Genomic DNA, 6410 nt, shown 5'->3' with positions numbered 1-6410 from the left:
TTATAGCTTCTATAGTGAGTGGCCCTTCCGCTTTGATCTAGTTGTAGTTTGTATTGTACTAAATTGAACACATATCAAAGAAAGGCGATCAATCAATAAGTAGTTGCCCTTCTCCGGCCTGGGAAAAGCAGCGAACTCGTTAAACAAGGGGCTTTTTTATTCATGGTCGCTACTGTTGTATTGTATATTGTCGGGGGAAGCTACTACTTCTACGACAGCTCCGCTTCCTCGTCTTGCTTCTACTTTGCTTGTTTGCGCGAAGGCTTAGAGTCCTTTTCGCTAGGTCCAAATTCGTCAAAGCGAAAGATCTGATCCAACGGAAATCCCGCATATTGAGCGCAGCTGATATGTGGCTACTAGGCGCGATCATCCCGCATGCCATAAAAAAATACTTCTTTTTTTTATGGCCCGTCATATAAAGATAGAATAGATATGGATAGAGAGACATTCTATTGATTCGCGAAATGGCTCGTCGATCCAAATGAATCATTCTTTTGGTCTCTCTCTGCCCCCCGCCCCAAAACTGACCCACGACACAGCGCCCATTCGTTTCGCGCGCGGGAAGGCAACGAAGTTCAGTTCAAAAGACCGCAGCGGAGTGGAGCAGCCGCGACACGAAGTTCCTTACCTTAGCTGGATCTCGCTGGTGCCACCTAAACGGTAGGTATAGGCGGCGGATGTCTGACGTTTGGAGTTGTCGTTCGTGCACCTGTCCCCAATAGAAGAATGAGTGATCCCTTCCCCTGCGGATCATGGCCTTACCACTAGGTCCCCGATGGCCAGTGGGGGATTCGGTATAGCAGCTCACGTTCGTTTGCGCTTCGCGTTCCCGCTGGACTGGGCACGTGTTAGCTGTAGGAAGTATGGTTACGAAAGTGACTTCGGTTCGCCAGTTCAGGCTCAACTCCTCGCTTTATGTTAGCGGACTTACAGGTCGGGCCGGGGCTCCACGCTCTTTCTTTCTGTGTGGGACGATGCCGGGGAATGTGTCGAGGCGGCGAACAACAACAAGACAACTAACTACATTTGCTTTTTCCCTCCATGAGATGAGCCAGTGCATTGGACCGATGGATAATAGAACTGAGCTGGCCAAACGCTTGGGCGCTCTACATACGATGTAGAAAAAATCAGATACATATCGATTTCTTTCTGATGGATCCAGAATAGATAGATATCTTGTATCATCAATAGATAGAAAGAGGTCAACCCTTATTATTGATAGAAAACCTTTCGATCTATCAGAACAGATCAGGCCATCTATCAATCGATTTGAATCATCTCGCTTTTCGTTCATTTCAGCCACGCCATAATAGCCGCCACAATAAGAAAGAAGCAAGCGAAACAGCTAGAAGCGCTCGCTTCGCCGCGCCCAACAATTCTTATTCACGGGAAAGCCAACCGAAAGATTCGATTCGGACTTCGTAGAGCCGGTGCTGCTGCTGTCTGCGTAGGGCCGTCCCCCACTCCCGTCCCGGGGCGCTAAGGGGTTTTGTTTTAGGAACAGACGGTGGTGTTTTGCTGACGCCTCGAATCGACGCTTTTGTTGCGACATGCTAAGTTTTCTCCCCTATTGCTAGTAGGTTGATGGGTCGCACGCCCGGCACACATGTTTTGGCCTTGCTTGTGTGTCCATAACTCAAAATAGGTGACCTAACGGCCGCCGCCCGACTAAACATACCAATAGTCACCAAATTCATATGGGCTACTGAGGAGTAGGCAATGATCTTCTTAAGATCGATCTGTCTTAAAGTGGTCAAGGAAGTATATATTATAGCAATCGCGCTTAGAGTATAAATGAAAGGAGTGAAACAAAGTGTCGCTTCGGGAAACATGGGTATTGAAAATCTTAAAAACCCGTAGGTTCCCAATTTTAAAAGAATTCCAGCCAAGATGACGGACCCAGCCGTAGGTGCCTCTACATGGGCTTCGGGTAACCAAATATGAACTGGTACCATAGGCACTTTGACGGCAAAAGAGGCGAAAAAAGCAATCCATAGAAGGATTTGGCGCCGCTCACTAAATTCAGCGGTTAATAAAATTTGTAAATTGGTGGTTCCTGTTTGGAGAAGAATCAACAGAATAGCTAATAGCATAAAAACGGATCCAAGTAAAGTATATAGGAAAAACTGATATGCTGCCTTGATCTTTCTTTGTCTCGAACCCCATACCCCTATAATGATGGTAGAGTCAGGGGTGGCCCCAAAGCGGAATTGACCGGTGGTAGTTGGTCGAAGCTCCAGTGGGTAGCCACTCCCTTCTCAGGGAACCGTACGTGAGACTTCCGCATCATACGGCTCCGTCCCGAGCTTCCGTCGTCGGCCCTTGTCATTAGACCACTATGCTTGTCTTTTCCGCCTTGACTCTCGAATCTTTTGCTTCTCGGGTGGTGGCGAACAATGCTGCTTGCGTAGCGGGAGATGCCCGCCCGTCGTTTAGGCCTGCTTCCTGCCCGAAAGAAGGCTAGCCGGACTAGTGGTAGGGGACCCGACCGTAAAAAACCCTACCCTATTCTCGAACCCTCTGCCGAGCTCTACCCTGCCCGCATTTATTTGGAAGGGTGCCAAAGAAATGTCTCCACCTGCTGCCAACAGTCTTTCTTCGGAATTCTACTGAACGGGTCGATCCTCCCCTCCGTTTGTTTTAGCAACTTATCCTAAGGTCTCTTCGCCAAGAACTCTCCGGCAACGACAGAGGAACTAACCTGCCTGCAGTGGCGGGGCGGCTTTTTTTTTAAATAAGACCTGGACGATTATCCCTACCCTCGGTAGCTTACGAGTTTACGTCCATCCCTGGTCGGGTACAGTTTCCTTTATTTTTATCCCTTGTAGCCGTTACCCGAATTCGCGCAAGTGTGTCCACACCCCCCCTGACTTGACGAGGAATTCATTCTCGCGAACAAACACACCCCCTACACACACCTAGGAGCACCCCTTCCTGCATATCCATACAAGACCTGAGTAGGCGGGTCGAGGTCCTACGAGGTACCCACTACTCGGAGTACCCTCCCACCAAAAAAAGATGTGTGGTTCGGTGGTTCGACCAGAAATGCTATGCTTACGCACAAGACTACCCCTCTTCCCGAAAGCTTCGCGGGGACCTTTACTACTTTACGACGACGGGGGACCGCCCGTAGGGGGTTTACTGCACAAGGCCCCTGCAGAGGAAAAGCTTGATCCCAGCGAATAGAAGATGCTCAGCTCCGCACAACATAGGGATTGGCACGCTTTCGGAAAGAACATAGAATAGTAGAGGATCCAGCATGCAGGACACAGCGATCATTAGAAATTCACGAATTAGAAATGCTGTAATATACTCTTTCCCAAAACTTCTCATACCAGACCAACCCACTGAAATGCAAATAGGGATCAGAAATGTGGTCAATATCACGAAGAATAATGAAAGACCGTCTATACCCATATACAAATGGATGTTTTCATAAGGAAGCCATCGAAGGCTTTCCACAAATTGAGATTTGGCCGTAGAAGGATCGAATTGTATCCGAGGAACAGGGGGATACAAAAAAGTAATAAGAGAAACGCACAGACCAATCATTCGTATCGGTCTTATTGAAGAATTTGGAATGAAAAGAGGAGTAATGCTTCCTAGCACGGGACAGAGAATAGGACCACTTAGATCAAAATAGCATTCACAGAAATGTTCTAACATAGAGTAGAATTGAACATTGAAAAGATTAGTTGACAACAGTCAATCAAAAGATGGGGCGCCAAATTACTAAACAATAGGGGTCTTTCTGTGCAAGTCAGCTGAACACCGTAATTGATGAGTGAGTAGGTGGGTTAGGTGCACCCCTCGCCCAGTGGGAAGTCATGAGGCTAGCCCCCCCCTGAATGAAGAAGTAGTGGGCCCCCCTGCCCGCCCACGTATGCGCCTTTATTTAGATTCTAACTAAATATTACACTGAACTTTATCCGGGAATCTTTCTAAAGAATCCATCTGGCAAAACGCAATTTGTCGATTTCAATCTAAGGTGCACCTTGCCTTTTTCAGGTAGCTTTGTTACGCCTATTCAGCTAGGTGGGGCATTGGTCATAGCCGAAGTCGAAGGGAAAAAATAAGGTAATGAGATGATGGTGCCATCAAGAAGTTTTCGACGAACGTAGTAGCGGCCAAAAATGAAACTCTTGCATGAAAGACCGGATTTGACGCAAGATGAATGGCGTTGGGGTTTTTCAAATGAAACCCGCGATCAGAAAGTCACCAACGGAGCCATACAATCTATCTAGTAGTGTGCCATGGCACGGTACTCCGCTTCGGCAGTGGAAGGAGCAACTGTCTATTGCTTTTATCTCATCCAAGATAGTGTCTCGTCTCCCCATAAAATAGATAAGCCTGTAGTTGAGCACCTATCTGAAGGCCCAATCGGCATCAGTAGTTGCACGCAACTCTAAAGAAGACGATGACGGAAAAAAGGACGGCTCGAGAAAAGGTACCTCGAATATATCTAAGAATCCGATGAACTGCTGCAAAGTGAACTGACCGGGGGGCAGCCATGAAAGGCTGACTTTCTTAGGAAAAGCCATCTGGGCAGGAGATCGTCAGATAAACCAAACTGCCGACCTACTGTCTGTACTGCGTCGGATCAGATAATGGTGAGCCATCAGTCGGACGGAGTTTAACGTAAAGCTCCAAGGGAGTGTCAACAGTCTTCTCATCATTGATTTGAGCTCGAGTGATCAAGTCATGACGTTATTTGATCTGAGATACCAAATATCCACGAGGAGAATGTGCGACCTCCAAGCCAAGAAAAGGCTTAGGGCGCGTCAGCGCCTTCATAGCAAATAATTGATGAAGGCGACACTTGATCAGCGATATGGTAACGGAGTAATCACCAGTCAGTTTGATATCATCAACATACAACAACAGAATAGCACGTCCTCGAGGATAAACTGATACGAACATGGCCGAATCATGATCACTCCGAGCAAACCCTGCCTGGATAACATAACCACTGTGCTGAACTTCAAAAACCGACGCTATCGGGGCTTGTTGAGACCATAGATCGCTTTGCGTAAAGGACAGACAAGAGAAGAAGTCAGAAGGGCAGGTTCTCTTTCATCCGTCTTTTCTAGGTGCGCATCTCCATCTACTAAAAGTAGGGGTGGTTGCCATAGATAGATTGGGTCATTCGTAACCTGAGCAATAACCGATGCTACTACAGCAATAACGGAAATAACCGATGCTACAGCAGAAACTACAGCTATACGTGGCGGCCCCACATGCAGCTTTGTTTAACAAGCATCACCCTTCCTTTCTTTTCAAATGCTTCCTCAGTCAATCAGCAGCTTATTCGATTCCTATTCTTATTAAACATCTGATATAGATGGTGGGAACAATGAAGCAGATTCTTCATCTGTAGGTTGCAATCCGTATGATTTCTTTTCTCGATCTCCTGCTTGTGTTTCACCTCGCACCTAAGCATCACGTTCCTAGGGACAGAGACATCTGCGCTCTAAGGCAATCATAGTACTACCAGCATGGTTACATCGTTCTGCGGGCAAGCTTCAACTTCAAAGTCACCTGATTTGGCACCAGCCAAAGGAGTAGGAACAGCAGCTGGGGAAGCACCATTACCATCCATGGGATGCTTTGTGAACAGCCCCCTCTGTTCAATACCGATACCTGTCAGATTCCATAGCTGATGAATCTCTTTCTTTTTCCACTCTTTCCCCGTCACGCAAGACGCTTTTCTGGCACAAACCTAGTAGTTATTTGTCCTGCGGATCTTGGGTGAACTGATGACACTGATGCTCCAAGACCAAGAGTTTTCACAGCCAAAGCTATTGAAGCTGCTCCCTCCCATGAATCATAGCTTTCTGGACGCACTGCTTGAACACCATGGAGCAAGATAGAGAAAAAACTCCTATCCCAGTTGATCGAGCTGAACCCACCCACCGCCGGGCAGGTGCATCAGCCTCTTCTTTCTAGTTTCCGACAGGGCTACCCGCACTAGCCTCTGACCTCTACTCCAAAACCTGAACTTCACAGATCCGAAGCCTAAACCTTCACTACTTCCATCACTTCACAGAGCAGGTCTTGTTTTCAAACTTGCTTTCGGGTTAAGTGCAGAAAATCAATTCAATATTCCTGTCATTGAGGATCTATTAGATGAGCTACATGGTGCACAACTGTTTTCCAAACTTGATTTGAGATCAGGTTATCATCAGATAAGAATGAGAAGAGAAGACATTCATAAATTTTAGGACATATTTTTGTCATTATGAATACTTAGTGATGCCATTTGGACTCACTAATGCACCTGCTACCTTCCAATCTTTAATGAATCATGTTTTTGCTCCGGAAATACCTTTTGGTATTCTTTGATGATATTCTGATATATAGCAAGACCAAACAAGCTCATCTCAAGCATCTAAAGTTAGTCCTGGACATTC

At 46.7% G+C, this 6410-nt stretch overlaps 1 pseudogene; it reads right to left on the bottom strand.

The window, feature by feature from the left end:
• Window positions 1-1516: 1516 nt before the first annotated feature.
• On the bottom strand, window positions 1517-2329 carry LOC141026323 (NADH-ubiquinone oxidoreductase chain 4-like; annotated as a pseudogene).
• Between the last annotated feature and the right edge of the window lie 4081 nt (window positions 2330-6410).

This window comes from Aegilops tauschii, chromosome 6 (assembly GCF_002575655.3).
Source record: "Aegilops tauschii subsp. strangulata cultivar AL8/78 chromosome 6, Aet v6.0, whole genome shotgun sequence".
Lineage (NCBI taxonomy): Eukaryota > Viridiplantae > Streptophyta > Magnoliopsida > Poales > Poaceae > Aegilops > Aegilops tauschii.
The sequence above is the reverse complement of the archived record's forward strand: the minus strand, read 5'-3'. Positions and strand labels throughout refer to the sequence as shown.